This window comes from Dipodomys spectabilis, unplaced genomic scaffold (genome assembly GCF_019054845.1).
Source record: "Dipodomys spectabilis isolate Male_0828 unplaced genomic scaffold, ASM1905484v1 ptg000328l, whole genome shotgun sequence".
Classification (NCBI taxonomy): Eukaryota; Metazoa; Chordata; class Mammalia; order Rodentia; family Heteromyidae; genus Dipodomys; species Dipodomys spectabilis.
In genome coordinates this window covers 1044699-1063590 of record NW_024871005.1, presented here as the reverse complement: position 1 = coordinate 1063590, position 18892 = coordinate 1044699, and positions in this window count along the sequence as shown.

The following is an 18892-nucleotide window of genomic DNA, read 5'->3' as shown; positions in this document are numbered from 1 at the left end:
GAAGGAGAAAGAGAAAGTGGAGAAATAAGAAGGGAAGAAGGAGAAAGAAGGAAAGGAGGAGAATGAAGAAGTGGAGGAGAAACAGGTAGAGAAGGAATTTCAGGAGGAGGAGCAGGAGGAGGATAAAGTGGAAGAGAAAGTATTGGAAGAGGAGAAGGTAGAGAAAGAGGATGAGAAGGTGAAGAAGAAGAGGAATATGGGGAGAAAGAGAAAGAAGAAGAGAGGAGGAGGTACAATATCTGGGGTTTCAGGAGGAGAAAATCAAAGAGATAGAATTGGAGAAGGAGGAAGTAGAGGAGAAAGTGGAGAAAGAGGAGGAGGCAGAGGAGATAGAGGAGGAAGAGAAGCAGTAGGAGAAGAATCAGGAGAAAGAGGTAAGGCAGGAGGACAAGTAGAAAGAGAAAAGGGAACAGAAGGAGGGGGAAGAAAAGGATGGACAAAAGGAAGAGAAAGAATTAGAGAAAAAATGGTAGAGATGGAGGAGGCAAAGAGGATAAAAAGGAAGAAGGAAGAGGAAGATAAGAATTTGGAGAAGAAGCAGGAAGCTGAGGAGAAGCAGGAGGTGAAATTAGTGGCAGAGAATATGGACAAGGAGGAGAGGAAGGAAGAGGACGATGAGGAGAAGGGAGAGAAGGGAGAGGATGAGGAAGAGATTAAGACGGACCAGAAGTTGAAAAAACAGAAAAAAGAAGAGGAAGAGAAGGGGAATTTGGAGATGGAGAACAATGTGGGGGAGAAGGAGGAGGAGAAGATGGAGAAGGTGATGATAGAGAAGGAGGATGATGAAGGAAAGGAGGAGAAAAAGGAGATGGTGGAGGATGAAAAGCAGGAGGAGGGGAGTGGGACTTCCCTTACTGCAGTCTCAGTCCTCTTCATAGTGCCATCTGTCCTCACAATAAAACATTGAATCCTCCAAATCGACACAGCTAGTTTATTTCAGAAAATCTGTGTGAAAATATATCATTATTGGTTCCATGGATTGTCAGTGCATCTGGAAGTGTTGCAGGAAGATTGCTATTTTAGTGTAGTTGGTCTACCTGACTGCCAGGAATGCATTTGTGTGCAATTTACAAAGATGGAGTCTGGAGTCACAACAAAACCAAACTGTCTTTCACCATGAACATTTACTGTATAGGTATCGGGGAATATAACAATAGCTCATCCTAACTGCAGCAAAAAAAAGAAAATTATGAACTCTTCTCCAGAAAATCCATACCTGGAAATCTGTGATGGTTGCTCTTATCTTTTTGATGTTTATAACAAACTCGAATGTTGTGCTTAGTAAATGTTTGCGTTCTTACTTCATGTTGTAGACTTGTATAGATGGGCCTTACAGAGTGTATAATCACGAGGTGACACCTACCTGAATTTGATCTCTGCCTGCAGGACAGCAGGTCTCCCAGGGCCCACTTCCTAAACACTGTGATGTCCTCCTGTCCCTGGGAATTATGTGGAACACAATAGCTCCCTCTGTGAGGGCTATATCTATCCAGACAGCATTCTTTATTTCCTCTATTGTAGCTATTTGATGAATTCTACATAATAACCCACTTCAAGTTTAGATTCTAATGTCTTCTGTAGATCCTGTTCATTCATCCTTTCAGTAAGTCATTCATTCACTCCCTCCCTCATTTCCTCATAGGTTCAGAGATCAAGAGATTGTGTGTGTCTTTCCACCCTGTGCAGTTGTGAAGGTCACCTATGCTAGGGGTAAACTGGACATCTGTTCCAGGTGTGAGATGTGCTTATGTGAAGTGACATCCCCAGCAGTCACTCATACTGAGCCTGCAGACATAGGAGCCCTGGTATCACCTCCTCCGTTCACTGTGTCATTGGCTAAACATCAGGCTCTTCTGTTCACAGTTGGTGGCAGTGCTACATACAGTCAGAATGTACAGGGTGCCCCGTCCACAAGTGAGACTGCCCAAGAAGGTGTGGAGCCTTAATTGAATTCTATGTATAACTTTCTTTTTTGGGGGGGGGGAGGGGTCCGGTCGTGGGGCCTGAACTCTGGGCCTGGGCACTGTCCCTCAGCTCTTCAGCTCAAGGCTAGCACTCTACCACTTGAGCCACAGTGCCACTTCCGGCTTTTTTTCTTTTTGCTTATGTGGTGCTGAGTAATCGAACCCAAGGCCTCAGTCATGCAAGGCAAGCGCTCTACCACTGAGCCATCTTCCCAGCCCCTCTATGTATAACTTTCTGATCAAGTGTTATGTCTATTATTCTAAAAACAAATTGCTGGCTGGGCCTCATCTTGCTCTGGGCAGATTGCTTTGATGGTCAAAAACACTTTAGCTTCTCTCCAAAGTCCTCCGAACTTCTGTCCCCTGGTAAGTGCACTTTCAGCCATGGCCTTTGATCAAGTGAGGCCCAAGCTTAGTCCCAACTCTCATGCCTTTGTTACAATGAGGTGCCCTGACTTTTCTGCCCACAAACCATTACCAAATAACTCACTCTTCCCTCACTTTCTCATCCTTGCCTATTCCATGAATCTGCTGGGCCTCCTAAGATGGCCCAAATCACTCAAGTGCAAAAATCCCAGCCCAGCTTAGAAGCAATACTGGGGTAAATCACACTCCGGTTTTCACTTAGGTGAGCTCTATTTAATTTATACAAATTAAACTTTAGGGAATATTTTTCTTTACAGGTAAGGTGTTAATGTTTTCTAAGTCTGATTTCTTGGAAAAAGAAATAATTTATCAATAGAGACACTGAGAAATAAATCCATTAGTCATAAACCTCCACCTTGGCACTTGTTTTACTGTTACATTGTAAGCATGAATATCCACCAGATCTCTGTTATCCGAACAGTAAAAACAACCGCCTAGTTTCTCTCTTCAAATGCCTTTGTAATTCTACTGCCCACAATCATGTTGTGGGTGGTTAAAACACCAAATTACAAACAAGGGATAACTACATCAGTTTATCACCAGTTATATCTGCAACTACAAGTTAAACAAAAGTTTCATTTTGTGTTAGGAGTGCGGCTTAGTATAGATGCTTGCCTAGCATTCATGAAGCCCTGGGTTTGATACTTCAGTACCATTTATACAATAAAATCCAGGAGTGCCGCTGTGGCTAAAATGGTAGAGTGCTAGCCTTGAGAAAAAAAGGGTCAGGGAACCTCCATACTACTTTCCAAAGTGATTGAACAAGTTTACACTCACACCAACAATGCAGTAAGGTTCCCTGCTTATATGTTTGAGACAAGCAGAAAAGGTCAGATTAAGTTGATGTTAGGTGAAATGAACACTAAGATAAGTATTCAAATGGTTTTTCTTTCATGCAATTGTTTCTAACATATTTATAAGATTATTTTTTGTTGCTTTGTATGTCCTTCCCCACGGTATAACCACTGCTTTCACTGTATTTAATGTTGGTATAATTTGTGGAGGGGAAGGGAAAAAACAAATCGTTTACATAGGGATACAGGTGGACCCATTGCAACAGTGAGATGTACAATTTGTTATGTCAAAAAACGAACTTTACAAGTTTGGCCAGGGAGGTGGGTAATGAGTGGGCGGGGGGTGGGGGGAGATGGGAAGGGGAAACAAAGGAGAAGGCAACAATGCTTGATAAAAAATGTACTCATTATCTTGCCCATGTAATTGTAACTCCTCTGTACAGTATTTTCACAATAAAAAGAAAGAAGGTCAAGGATAGTGCTCAGCCCTGAGTTCAAGCCCCAGGACTGGCAAAGAAGAAGTTTCATTTACAAGTCCAGTTGCATATTGATGCTAATTTTTGGGGGGGGGGGTCCAGTCATGGGACCTGAACTCTGGGCCTGCGCGCTGTCCCTCAGCTCTTCAGCTCAAGGCTAGCGCTCTACCACTTGAGCCACAGCACCACTTCCAGCTTTTTTGTTTTTGCTTATGTGGTGCTGAGGAATTGAACCCAGGGCCTCATGCATGCAAGGCAAGCATTCTACCACTGAGCCACCTTCCCAGCCCTATTGATGCTAATTTTTGCAGATCTGTTTGTTCTGTAATTTGTCCAGGCAAGTATTAATTCTAAAGCTGAAATTGCAAGAAAGCATATCATTCATTCCCACTTTGTCCACCACACTGCTCCCTTATATTCGGCTGACAAACATTTCCTGGTATGCATGTGTGTGCACCCATTATGAAAACACTATGTACATACACACGTGGGGATATTCTCACCTTTGCTTATCTTCCTCATTCTTGCTCACTCAATATGGACATGATATGAAATTTAGTGCACATTTCCAGAAAAGTCATGGGTGTATAGATGCCAGTCTGGGTCCAGGAACATCCTTGGATCAGGTGTCTTCTGTGATAAATTGTCAGATGTCTGGTGGATGTGAAAGACCCACAGAGGGGGAAATCCTGGGCACAGGCTTCAAGCCAGCAGGAGCAACTTGGAGACTTGAGTTTGCCTCTTGTCTGTCCTGTTGCTTGGGACCAACTCCTTTGAGCTACACTTTACTCATTTGTCACATATACAAGGCAACCCCATGAGGATTACTGTAAAGTTGGATTACTTGAGTGACAAGTGAAATGCCTCAGGAATTGCATGGTGGTCACTACCATTGATGCACCTGCACCTGGCAAACTACAGCAGTCTCAGGTGCATGGGCTCTGTGCCTTTATGATATGGAGCAGGGACTTCCCTTGTGCTCCTTCCTTCCTCTGACACCTGCCTCCCTGTCATGTCTAGTGCTCTGTTCAACTGAAAACTCAAATCTGACAGTGGGGTTTTTCATCAGGAGAGCTGTATTACACAGGGAGTTGGAGGTAAGGGAGACCTTCCACCTCTGCCCCCTTTCTCAAACAATGGAGAAACTCTCCATTCTTCTTGCTTTCCTGCTTCCTCTTCCATGGTAAAATTGAGCATTTCCTCAGACTACATGTCACTCCTTGTGGTGGATGTGTTCAGAATGGGGCCTAGCACCCCGGGAGGGAGAGTAAGCTCTGTGTGTCCAATGGATTCCTTTCCTCTGTGGACATTGTTAGGCTGCTTGCTCTCCCACCAATCTTCCTCACTCAGCCTCAGCAATATATTCTGAAAAAGGACAAAGTGGTAGGGGAGACTGAAGACACTATTAATTTGTCCTGTTTTCAACTTGTTTCTTATTAACGTTAATAAGATAATTAAAGTGGAGTAGTATCTCAGGTGATACCTTTGAGCAGAAAAAGCAAAGACTTGAAGCCCTGAGTTTAATCTCAGTTCTGGCTATATTCCATGATCCTGTGAGGCACAAAGATGCTATTCTTACCACTGTGAAACCCACTTCATTGGGCAGGAATGTGACAGGCGCAGGTGGGAGTAGGGCCTCTTTTTGTTTTTGTTTTTTTGTTGGTCATGGGGATTGAACTCTGGGCCTGGGCGCTGTCCCTCAGTTCTTCAGCTCAAAAGCTAGCACTGTACCACTTGAACCACAGCACCACCTCCGGTTTTCTAGTGGTTTATTGGAGATAAGAGTCTCACGGACTTTCTTGCCTGGGCTGGCTTTGAACTGCGATCCTCAGATCTCAGCCTCCTGAGTAGTTAGGATTACAGATGTGAACCACTGGCATCCGGTGTGGAGTGAGGCCTCTTGGAGTTTCTCCTCTGATGGTTACACCTCTATCTCAGAGTCTTGCCAAAGTGTTGGTTACTAAGCAGCCTTTTCCATATGCACTCACACTGCATTTACAGTTCCCGTCCAGGAAGATTATCTGTTATCAATTATCTTTGTGTGAGTCAGCAGAATCCCACTTCATATATTCTGATATTTCTGACTTCTGTCTCCATCTGACCTCTGCCCACTACTACTCTGTCTTAAACAGGTGAGAGATTAATTCTTTCTCTGTCTCTCTCTGTCTCTCTGTCTCTCTGTCTCTGTCTCTATCTGTCTCTGTCTCTCTCTCTCTCATACATAGAGAGAGAGAGAGAGAGAGAGAAGCTTTGGTGGGAATGTTTATCACCCTCAGGCTTGAGTCAGTGCATTACCTATATAAAAAACTCCTCTACAGTGCCCTTGCACCTGCTACTCTTCCTGAAGCTCTTCTCTGAGAAGGTAGTGGGTATCAACCTGAGAAAATCTTTTCCTAGCAGCTCCTTTCTGTGAGACTCTACAACAGGAGACTGAGGCAAGCACCATAGTCCTCAGCTAGGCCAGGGATGTGTCTGAATCCCAACCCATCCCAACTCTGCCAGCACTTGCCCACTAAGACCTACCCAGTACCCTTTATTCTGGCCTGCAGTGCTCCTCTTCAGCCTGCCCACCACACAATCCAGCACTGCAGGGTCCACTGCTTTGCTATGCTTATGGCTTAGCCACCCGGATCCTCACTATCCTGCACATTATGACCTGAGTCAACTGCCTCAAATTCCCTGTTCTGGAATTGGTTGACCTGAGCCACTGGGGCGGAGGTTCCTGTTCAGAGGGACACATTGCCACTGGAATCTCTATTAAGGTGGAACCCATGGTCCACACAGCTCCGTGATAAAGTAGGTGAAGACAGTGAAAGTAAGCAAAGGGGGTTGTGGCTCAGATCACTTGGTGGATTATGGGAAAGTTAGTTTCTCCTTTCCACTTTCACTCCTCCCCTCTACTCCCTTCCCCTGCCTTACCTTCTCATACCTCCCACACTCTACGTTCCCTGCCTTTTTTCCTTTCCTTTCCTTTAGTTTCTTTTGTTTTGCATATCTCTGCTCTCCTTTGTTTTCTTTTCTTTTGATGTTGTTATGTAACTTGGGCTTGAACTCAGGGCCAGTGTACTATCCATCAGATTTTTCCCTCAGGTCTGGAGCTTTTCAATTTGAGCTGCGTAGTCACCTCTGGATTTTTGCTCCTTAATTGGAGATAGAAACTCAGGGATATTTCTGGCTATGAAGACTTTCAAACATAAACCTCAGATCTCAGAAACTTGAGTAGCTAGGATTATAGGTGTGAGAGACAGGCATCTATTTTTTTCACCAGAGAAATCAAGGCTTGGTGAGACCCAGTGCTGTGGGGAAGGAAGGTTGCTGGGTCTGGGCTATATCCAAGAACTCTTTCTGTTGGGCCCCTATCCTTTCCCTTGGGACACTCTATACCATAATCTGTTAGGTGAATTGAGAATCAAGGCCTTGATCACTGCAGAGTGAATGGAAACTGATCAGAAGGGGTGGCTGCTGAGAGATGTTCAAGCACACTGATCTCACTTGGCAACACTTGGTGTGAAGCCTAGAGACATGGAAAACAAATACAAGACAGTGAGTGTGTCTGCCCTGGAAGCAGCTACCAACATGGGAGTGGGCTGCAACTCCTGATTTCAGCCTGAAATGGATAGCCTTTGACCTGTTGATGTAGAGTTGGACAGATCAAATGTAAATCATAGCACTTTCCTTAAGGTGCTCTTGAACTTGGAGAATCCCCTCACCTTTCAGTGCCCTTAGAAGGGAATACATATGCTGACACCTCTGCGCTGTCACAGCAAAGTGCTCACCCCAAATGTTGGCACTGTTTTCTCTGTGCACTCCAGGTAAGGTATGCTCAACTAATCCACACAATGCTTGGTGACAGAGGTAAGGAGAGTTTAAGATGTGGGCAGCTACAGCTGGCCAGGCCATAGCAAACTTTGTGTCATTTCACTTAGGGCCAACTGCAGTCTTTCCTCTTCAACTGAAGAGGCTGTGGTGTGGCTGTTCCCTCTGAAAAAGATGTGAGGGGATGGGAGAATCAAATGCCCCAAGGTAGGTCAGTGTGCCTGATCTGTTGGTCAGTTGCAAGGTTCCCATCTGTGTGAAGCAAGGCCCTAACTCAAGGCTCAGACAAGTGTCCTGTCTACTTTACTGTCTTGCTGCTCATTTGAAGTTGTCCTTCCAGAAGAAAGTGGGCACACCCAAGCTCGACCAGAGAGGATGCCCCAAAACCTCAATCAGCAAGAAATTGTCCTGATTTTGAGAGCTGGTGACAATTGTCCTGGAGCAGATGAGGACTTAGGGTGGGCATACTGTTGTCATATATCCTCTAGGCTCTTGTGGGGATGAGGGAGAAAGCAGAAGATTGCAGGCCTCAGGGACATTGCTGAAAGATGCCGGGAGGCAGTTACTCTGTGGGTTCACAAAACCTCTGCAGACCAGGATGCAGGTGCTACACTGGACTGATGTTGGTGTGTTGGTGTGTTATCAGGTGTGCATGAATGAGCCTGAGCATTCTATCTGTGTGTGTGTGTGGTTGATTACATGTTGTATGAATGTGTGATTGTGAGAATGTATTATATGTTGGTGAGGTGTCATGCAAGTGATCCTATGTATGTATCTTTTTTTAAGAATCTGTGTCTTTATTTTGCTATGTCTTATATTTGTGTGATTGTTTGTGTATGGTGTGCATAATATAGCTATGTGGCTGTATGTTGAAAAAGTGTAATTCTGTGTATCCATTCTATGTGTTTTCCTGTATCTGTGAGACCATAGGATATCTTTGTGTCTATGTGCCTATATGTATGTTATGTCTATATGAGAACATGCGTACTATGTGTAATTGTAGGAGTCAGAGTGTCTGTGTGTGATGGGGTATGTGGCTAAGGAGAAGTGTCTGTGTGAGGTTGAGTGTGTGGTCTTTGTCTTAGGAGTGTGTGGTGAAGGATTAGGGCAGTACAGGAATGTCACCTCTTTCCAAGATTTCCTCTGAAGATTTGAGGTGTTCTGCTCAGCACTGTTTCTGGGAGCCTAGCTCCATGGACTGTAGAACTGCATGGCTGACTGCACTGAGGGGAATGAGAGAGCAACCTGGGCTCCCTGTGTGCTGGCCCTTTGCCTGCTGCTGGACAGGATCTAGGTCCAGGGCTCCACCAGGAAGTCACATGCCAAGTTCCTTTGCTGTTGGAGGCTAGACTCAAACGAAGTCCATGTCTTCCAGCACTAATACTAGGAAACATGACATACAAGTTTCTAGGGGGCTGGGAAGGTGGCTCAGTGGTAGAATGGTAGCCTTGCATGCATGAAGCCCTGGGTTCGATTCCTCAGCACCACATAAACAGAAAAGTCTTGAAGTGCCGCTGTGGCTCAGGTGGTAGAGTGCTAGCCTTGAGGTGAACAGCTGAGGGGCAGCACTCAGGCCCAGAGTTCAGGCCCCACAACCAGAAGAAAAAAAAAAAAAGAAGTTTCTAGGATGATCTTTATCATTACTGTGCTTCTCACCTATTCTGACCCCGAAATGCCAGGATACTTCACTCATAGAATGAATTTAGTGCTTGTTGTTCTGGCAGTGACAGGACCTGATGTATGTGTGTTGAGAGAAGGTTAAGCAGGTTGCCTGAGTGCCTGTTCCTGCATGCAAACCAGGGCCAGATTCACTCCCCACACACAATTTGATTAGAATGGCCAGGCTTCAGGCCTCCACCAGGATACCAGGAACTCTCTTGTGATGTTTGGAAGGCTGGGAAAATTGGAAGGTCTTCCAGGTTCCTGGTCCAGGTTCAATATTTCAGCTTGGCAGAACTGAGCTCACATCTGTCACCTTTGCTTTATGCCATTTGGGGGACAGTGAACACTGATAGACTTCCCTGGGTCCTGGTCTCCTGTTTCAAGAAAAGTCACTGGCTTTTTGTGAGAATTGGCACAGATAATACATAGAGACTTGTGTTAGTTCCCTATGAATATCATAATGGTGACAACGATGGTGATGTTGATGATGGAAATATTAATGGTGATGTTGAGGCTGGTGCAGGTGGAGATAGGGATGATGATGTGGTGATGCTGTCATTCTACTGGAGATAGTGAAGATGTTCATGATGGTGCTGATGGCACAGAGCAGTCTGGGGATACACAGCTGGCCCTATGTATGCTCAGGTTCATGCCTTAGTGGGTTCATATCTCTTCCCCTGCATATCACATTGCTTCTTTGAAGGGATGCTATGGAGCAAGCAGGGGAGTGAAGTTTGCAGTGCCAGAACCAAGGGCTCCAGGTGTTGGTGGAGTCAGGAATGGGTCTATGTGTTCTTGAGAAAGTGGCCACTGCCCCTCCCCAGTCAAGGACCCAGTAGTTCGTTCTACCACCAGGCTGGCCTTTGGGGAAAGAGATTTAGGGTTAGATTCGGCAGCAGCCCAAAGGAAGAATCTCCGGGGATGTGACAAGATTTCATACTTGGGTTGAATGGACATAGTTTATATGTGCCAGAACTGGTTTCTGTCATCTCAGAACTGCAGGCAGAATAGAACCACAGTTGAGATGCCAGTACCCAAGGGCTTCTAGCCATGGGTAGATAGACAACAGAAGCAGGAGGTGGGATATACTCAGGAATGGGGGTGATTGGGGCTGGATGTAGAGTTTGCTATCGAGAGTGGGTGAAATGGTGGCTTTGATGGTCATATTTTCTTGCAGTGGGGGGCAGGGGTATGAGGAGAGTTGAAGATAGCAATGTGACAGGTTTATTTTGGGGAAAGAGAGGTCAAGAACAAGGCTACGCAAGGCTGAATGAGCCAAGGCCAGTGAGCTACTGCTGTGTGATTTCCCATAAGCCAGCAGCTCTTCCTATAGTGTGGCTCAGAAGGTTTTTGGCAGTGCTTGGGTATGCCTGCCACAAGATGGCATGTAACTAGGTCCTTTTACTTCTGGATAGATCTCTCATGCTTGAGTGAAATCATCTCCCCAATATTCTCCTATACTGCACTTTCCTCCTTTCAGACAGTGGTGAGAAGCATAATGCATTGCAAACCCTATCCTGCCTTACATAATTCTCTGTATTGATCCAATTTTATCTTCTGAGCTTCCAGGGGTATTTCCCAAACTCTAGTGTCATGACTCCCTGCATATGGCTCTACCACATAGGCCTCATTTCTGTTCTTTGCTGACACTAAACAGGTTCCACCTCCTGAAATTTGCACATGATTGTCCTCATCTCTGAGTGTCTTTACAACAGATTATAAGCAGTGCTATGTTCTAACACTTTTTTTATTGGTATATATTAATGGTGCATGTGGGTTTCTATGTGTCCTTTGCATACATGCATGCAGTGCACTCCATTAACTTCATCTTCTCTTGTCCAATTTCCTAATTCCCTCTCTCTTAAAAGAATGTCAACAATGGCATTGTTCTACTTGTATACACCCACATAATTTGCTCCAGCCAAAGTCACCCTCATTCACTCTCTCCACTCATGCTTACCTTCAAGCTGCTTCTTTCCCCACAACAGACCTTTTTGTTGTTCTTCTACTTAAAAGTCTCTTCCTTGAAATAGGACAAGCTGACTAATTTCTCTCACTCCTTTCCTTCTGCCTTCTTTAGTTACATCCCAGCATCCTGTTAATTTATTCCACAAATGTTTCTTGAGCACCTCATATGTGCCCTGCATGCTTAGAAAATAGCCGGGATAAAAAAGGCCACCTTGTGTGCTTGTTTTCTACCTCCTTTCAGGATGGGAAGATTGATACCAAAACATAGAGATATGAAACAAAAATGGTGGGGTATGTTTGGTTCTGGTAAGTACTACTGAAAAAATTGAAAGAGAGAAGGGAATAGATGGATATCTCTTTCTGCTTGCTTGGAACATACTCTGCATGAAGGTGGCTGCATATACATAGTGAGTACTGAGGACACACTTGCTGGATAAATGAATGAATGGCTGGGGCCTGGAGAACATGACTTGTGGGTAGTATGCAGTGAAAAGGGACAGCAGGATCAGTGGCATGGTAGAGGCATCATCTGTTCTAGGGAAGATATTGTGTCCAACCAATGTGGGCATCTGTCCAGGGAATGGCTGGCACATGGTGAGAAGATAAGCAATGTTCCAAGGTAGACATTCTAGCGAGTGTAGCACATGTGACTGGCTAAGGTTTCTAGAGCATATGTCAGGCCTGTGACAAAGACCAAAACCCAGAGGGCAGGGAAAATCCTCTACCACTTTGACCAGGCAGGCTCAATGGAAGTAGGCTTCAGATAATGCCCATTGCTCTGGAAGCCAGATTCATGTACAGGAGCATTGTGTGGAGTGTCTTAGATCATACCCATGTGGCTTCAACTCCTGGTATCTAAAATGAGAGCCCTGCAGCCACTGATTATAGCTGGACAGACACCATGGATTGGATCCTGGCTACCCACCCTCATTGACATGACTGTTGGTGTTCTAGGGCCAGTGGACCAGGGTGGACAAGTTTTCTGAGATGACTGGCCAGTTCCCACAACGAGGGCATAGAGACACCTGCCCTTCCCAGCCTGCCATGGCCAGTCCAGCAATGTTATTGGTAGGAAATGAGACTGAAATACCAGGACTGTGCTTCTCATCTCTCATCTCCACATGGTTCAGCTTGGCTCAGCACATAGCCTTGGCAAGACTCTCCCTTTCCTGGCTGTCACAATCTTCATTTACCCACAGGAATTAGTAATCCTGGTGAAGTGGATTAGGGCCATGAGGACTCCAGTGGCAGAGCCTCACCTAAGTCAATAGCAGAACTGTTTGTGAAGATTGCAAGAGCAGGATACTATGCCAGTCTAGACATTGCTATGGTATTAAAAGTTTGAAGTTGACATCAGCAAGTCCAAATAGATCCTAGTACTCTGGCCATGAAGCACATGTGGCCCCTAGTGAGTTGCATCTCTTCAGTTCACTATCAAAGTAGTAATCCATAGACTCAGTTTCTCCATCTGCAAAGCAGAGTGGCCTGTATTTAGGGTCACTGGGTTCTCAAAATTATGTGTGTGGAGGAAACCCTGGACCAAGGATTCACTTCCAATTTTCAGTGTCCTTACTTTGAGAAGCCTCCATTCATTCCCTTATTCTCTGCTTCAAATCTCCTCAACTTATTTTTGACATATGTAGACCTAGGGATAAAGACTACTGACCAATACATCTTCTTTGTTCACCTAACCTTAATTTACTTCTGATAATACAATTAAAACACAAATGTATTGATTGATTGATAGAGTTATCTATCTATCTATTTTCAATGGCATTGAGACCTGCAATCAATTCTGCCAGCTCTTTCCTGACTATTGAGCAAGCCCAACTATTGGAGTGCCTAAATGCCTAATCATTTTGGAATAATAACTTGACTTCCTATAGCAGGGAATGAAGCTGACCTGGCTGTATGCTGGACACAAGAATCTAGGGTCACAGTATTACCTGGGCTCATGTTAATATCCACAGGCCTGGCACATCCCAGAATGCAGGGTTGGAATGTGTGGATTGCTGTTGGGTCTGAATGGTCAGCAAACTGCTCCACTGGGCCACAGGCCCTGTTAGACATAGCCAGAATCATCTCTATTTTCAGTAACTGCCTAGGCCCCAGTATATACTAAGGTCATGTTCAGGAACACACTGGAGCCTCCTCTGAGAGCAGAGGATGCAGCAGTGGAGCCAGTACCTGGCCAGGTAAACTGGAACATATTGGGAGCTGGTTCGTTCCATGCGATCTCTGGAATCCCATGGATCTCTGGATCTGAGACTATCTTACATCTAGTACTCATCTGATGAATAAACCGGGCAAGATGCTTAACTTCTCTGAGTCTCAGTTTTCTCTTTCCTTTGAATCTCTAAAATGAGTCAAATCAGGCCATTGTCTCTGTGATAATTAGGAGAGAACTGAGGAATCAAGGTCTAGCCTAGGGTTCAGCAATTATTAAGAGGATTGGGGAAAAACATGGGCCCCAAATCTTCTGCACAAAAATGACCTTGTCATTTGCAAGTTTTATTTTCCTTTCTGGGCCTTGGTTTCCTCATCTGTGAAATGATTGCATTAGTCTAGGGCTATGAGTTTCTCTTTCTGCCTCAAGAAGTTTCCAAATCTTTCCTAGGACTTGATATTTGTATCCATGGCCCCTCTCACATCATGGTTCTGAATCCTCAGTTCCCCAAAACTTACACTGTCTTGGGCTGTCTTCTTTTGGCCTATCAGATATTCATGTGCTTTTCCTTGGAGATCTTGCTCAGCTGGGAGCCCTGGGCATTTTGGCTACTTCAGAGGCATGTGAAATTTCCTGGATTCCTTATTGTCATGTCTCAGTAGGTTGTGGCTGTCATACACAATCTGACTTTCTTAGATATAAGAAGTCATGTAACCAACCCTCAGCCCAGCTTGGGCAAAGGATTAACATGTTTCTAATGGGGAAAAAAGCCAGACATTGAGGGCACAGGATAGTAATTCTAGCTTGTCAGGATGCTGAGATCTGTTAGAAGCCAGCCTGAGTTGGAAAGAAAGTTTGTGAGACTTTTTAGGGTGTAGGTGCATCTTGGAGCTTGACTTCCGGACATGGACACTTCCCCGAGCTTGTTTTGCTAAAGGCTAGCTGTCTACCATTTTGAGACACAGGTCCACCTCTGGTCTTTGCTTGGATCATGGAGATAAGAATCTCATGGGGAATCTTCTGCCCAGGCTGACTTGGCCATCCCCTTATCTTAGCCTCATGAGTAGCCTGGATTATAGGTGTGAGCCACTGGTGACTAGCTGTATGATAATCCCATAATCTATTCAGAAAAATTCAGAAGTAAAGCTGTGGCTCAAGTGATACAGCACTAGCTTTGAAGGAAAGTGCTAAGGCACTATGACCAGGCCCTGGTCCAGAACCAGCAAAAAAGAAAGAAAAGAAGGCAGGAAGAAAAGAAAAGAAATAAAAAATGGACAAACCTCTACCTGAGACAAATCAGGCTATCACTTAGTCTATTTGGTAGATGACAGACCCCCAGCATTCAGGAGACTTTGAGTTCAAATATTTGTAACCCTATGAAAAACTAAATGCTTATGGCTCCACAATGTGCTTGAGATGCAGCAGGCAGGACAGGAGAGGACCTGGTAATCTGCATTTAATCTGACAAACAGAGTGTCCTGACACACTGCCCTGGAAGCACATTTTGGAAGCCAGCTGCCTTCAGCATCACAGAACACCGTCCACAGAGTAAGTTGTAGATGACATCACAGCTCCCAAATATGGAAACCTCACGAGGAAGAAGATACACAGATAGCTTTCATCCTGTGTTGAGGACCTCCATAAATTATTTAGGGAAGTTGAAGCTGTTTGTGATGTGGGTAGTCTGAGAATGTCTGTTGGCATTAGGAGTAGTAATAATCATTGCAGTAGAATCAGTGTTTCATCTTCCTGGAAGAAGACAAAGGAAAACACAAGGTCTGGAATTACAGAACTCTAGAAGGATCTTCCCCTGAGTGTGTGCAGGGAACATATTGAACACCCTGACTCTATACCAGGTCTTTCTAATTAGAATGTCAATAAGATTAGTATCATAGCTCTGACCTAGAGTTTAGGCCAACCTGTGATTACTGGCTGAGAGTTTCTTACCTTCCTAGCTCTCATGTGAAAGGACAAGTGAATCACCTGTGGCCCCATTCCAGCTTGTGATCAAATAGGAATATCACTGTTTGCTGATTGCTCACATCTCTGCCACTTCCCAACTCTCTGGTCTGATAAGTTCCTTTGTCCTGTCCATATCTCTGTAACTTGATAGCTGACATCCATAAAGTGTTAGCCAGTCTTTATTTCATAAAAAAAAGCAGTGGTGCCCTGTCTGAACGGAGGACCAGAAAGGAGGACATGCCTATGGCAGATGTATGTGTCTACTTGGATCATCAAAAATTCATTTCTTCCCAATTCCTCATGTCTCCACACTTGACCTGAATGGGTAGGATGGTCATCCCTAGCTATGGAGACAAAAGAAATAGAAAACATTGAACTTGATACAGGCAAGCCAGCACTGTACTATGGAGTGAGACCAGATTAGAGAAAAATGAATATTGGCTGGGTTAGTTTGTCTCCCGGGCCACACGGCTTTCCCCTCCATCCTCTGAAGAGCTGTGGTGCCTGTGTAGCTCTATTGGGCTGGATGGGCAGTAGCTGTGCTCTTTTGAGAGATCTAAAGTTAAATACCAGTTGTGCTCTTTGGCGATATCTAAAGTTAAATACCAACCCTAGGAACTCCATAGGAGCCAGAGTCTGCCAGCAGAACCAGCCACAGTCAGGGGTGAGAGATACACATTGGGATTTCTTCCACAAGTCTCCCTCCTCTATGGGTATGTGTGTTCTCTGGGTGGGTCAGCAAAGACTCCATTTCAGAAATCCCACAGTAGCCCCTGTCCCTGACTTCTAATCAGGTTTGTCTTGAACAGATGAATCTGTAGACCCACTGAGGACAGAACTCAGCCCACCATCATTTTGTGGTTCCCACAGCTTCTATACCTTGTAGTAGATGTCTTACCTCCCATGACAGGGCCTTAAATTGAAACCTAGCCTCTGAAGCTTGGATTGAGTCTTGAGCTCATCCCAGAGGTTCTGGGTATTGCACTGCTTCTGTGCTCCAGGAAGAGTTCAAGACCATACTAGGTAGGTGTGATTTCACTCTCACCTTTGCCAACTGACATAGGAGCAAGAAGGATTTGGGGATGGAACCCAACTACTGTTTTCCCTGAAGTTCAGAGGATTTCTTGAGGTGACAGGATCCTGGCATGTTGAATTGTCTTGCCTATTATATATGCTTAACACTCTCATAGATGCCATCACTCCCCAAGACGTAAGGGTCTTAAGTCCATTCAAAAATAAGGAGGTTCAAAGTGATGTGTGGCTTATGGAGAGATCACAGATTGCATAGGCTGTGTATGGGATATTCAGCCATTGATAGCCAAGAACCCAAGCTACTGACAATAGTGGGGGGGGGGGGAGTCACCATTTCAAAAATCAAAATATACCACTCAGTTTGTTCCTAAGACCGTGAGGAACTTTTCCAGTCCTCAAAAGATTTCTTGAATCTCTTGAAAGCAACATTCTCCTAACTCACATATGTCATACTCCTACCCACAATCCAACCACAATCCAATACTCAAGAAACCCTTCCCACCTGCCATGGTGACTGGACTGACATGGATTTACAGAACTCAGATTCATGAGTGCAGACATCAAGAGGAAAATGAAGACTCATTGGAAATAAATTCTACATGGCTAATCTGTATCTTTACTACCTGCCATACATTCGACTTTCTATCTGTTGCTATGTCTGTCCATCTGCCTGTCCACCCACCAATAATTATATATAAATAAATATATTTGTACATAGGTATGTATCATCTATGTATCCAGGTAACCTTCTGGAATTTTTGAAGCAATTTTGTAACAATAATCTAGCATTGCCAGTTTGCATCTCCCTGATGTCATCACCCTCATAATCACAATTTGCACAAGGTGGGATGTTTTAATTTAAAAATAAAGAACAGAAACTATGACATGGTTATCTCCCCAAAATGTCTACCAGTGCGTTGCATCCATGGAGTCCAGTTAGAACTCCTGGCTCCTATGTTACCCTGTGTTGACCATGGCCTGGAATGGGGCACAAGAAGGGAAGACCTTCCCTACCTGGTGATTCCCTTGGACTTGGGAAAGACAGGGAGTTTTCTAAGCACCTCCCACAATTGACTGACCAAAGCGCTGAAAATAGTGATGACTGTTTAAATCCTCTCAACAAGGTGTATGAAGCTCAGAGAGCTTTAGTATCTGCTACAGAGTCAAGAAACAATTTGGAAGCCTGGCAGGGATGCAAGCACAGTTTGTCTGTGATAAGGTGATTTCCTTGGCTTTGTCTGAGTCCTCTTCTCTTTTTATTTTTAAAATTTTTTATCATGAAATACCGTACAGAGGGGTTACAATTACATGGGCAAGGTAATGAATACATTTCTTATCAAGCATTATTGCCTCCTCCTTTGTTTCCCCTTCCCATCCCTTCCCATCTCCCCCCCACCCCACCCCCACCCTGCCTGGCCAAAGTTGTAAAGTTCGTTTTTCAGCATTACCACTTGTACATCTCATTGTTGCAATGGGTCCACCTGTATCACTATTTAAACGGTTTGTTTTTGGCCTTCCCCTCCACAAACTATACCAACATCAAATACAATCAAAGACCTCGGAATCAAAGCAGACACTCTGAAAACATTACAGGATGGAATAGGAGAAACCTTAGGTCTCCTTGGCACAGACTGAAATTTTCTTAGAGACCCAGAAACACAACAAATCAAAGAAAGGTTGGACAAATTGGATTGCATGAAATTGCAGAGCTTCTGCATGGCAAAGGACATAGCTAGCAAGATCAATAGAAAGCCCAGGGATTGGGAGAAGATCATCACTACTCATACAACAGATAAGGGTCTCATATCTAAAATATACCTGGAACTCAAAAAATTAAATCCCCCAGCAACAAATCCTCAAAGAAACAACTGTCCAATAAATAAGTGGGCTAAAGACTTAAAGACAAACTTCTCTGAAGAGGAAACAAGAATGGCCAATAGACACATGAAGAAATGTTCAACCTCTCTAGCTATAAAAGAAATGCAAATCAAAACAATATTGAGATACCACTTCAACCCAGTTAGAATGAGTCCTCTTCTCTATATGAGCAAATGAATGCTCATTCATACTTCGCCACTTTCCAGTCAGCAATGTCCCATTCACTCTAGTCTCAGGCTTGGGGTCCAGAACCCTGTCTCCTGCTCAAGCAAACCTGCCTGCCTACCTGTGGTTCATCTATGTACTTCTGTGAGAAGGCTGACCTGTCGGGTCTATAAGAGCAGAGGGAAGTTATGCTCATGCAGGTAGACAGGCAGTCATGGATGTCAGAAGCAAGGTGATCAAGTGCTAACACAGATGGGCTCTCCTGGGGTTTGAATGACTTCCTGTTTGTTTCTGAAAAGAACAGGTAGGCTTACATTCAGTAAGACAAGGAGGCGACCTTGGATCAGGGTCTATGCAGACTGCAGAACCACTTCCCTGAATAGGAAGCTTGACATGATAACACCTTCCAAGTGCCCCTAGAGCTGCTGTGAAGATGTTGGTTGTGAGGGAACAAGATTCAGGTGGGCAAAGGGTGAGAAAAAAAGTGTGAATTTCTCCATGAGACTTGTGCCTCCTTCCAACCTGGACTGTTCTGAAGTCCTCTGACAGGACTCTGGGAAGCAGGGAAGTGACATCCAGAAA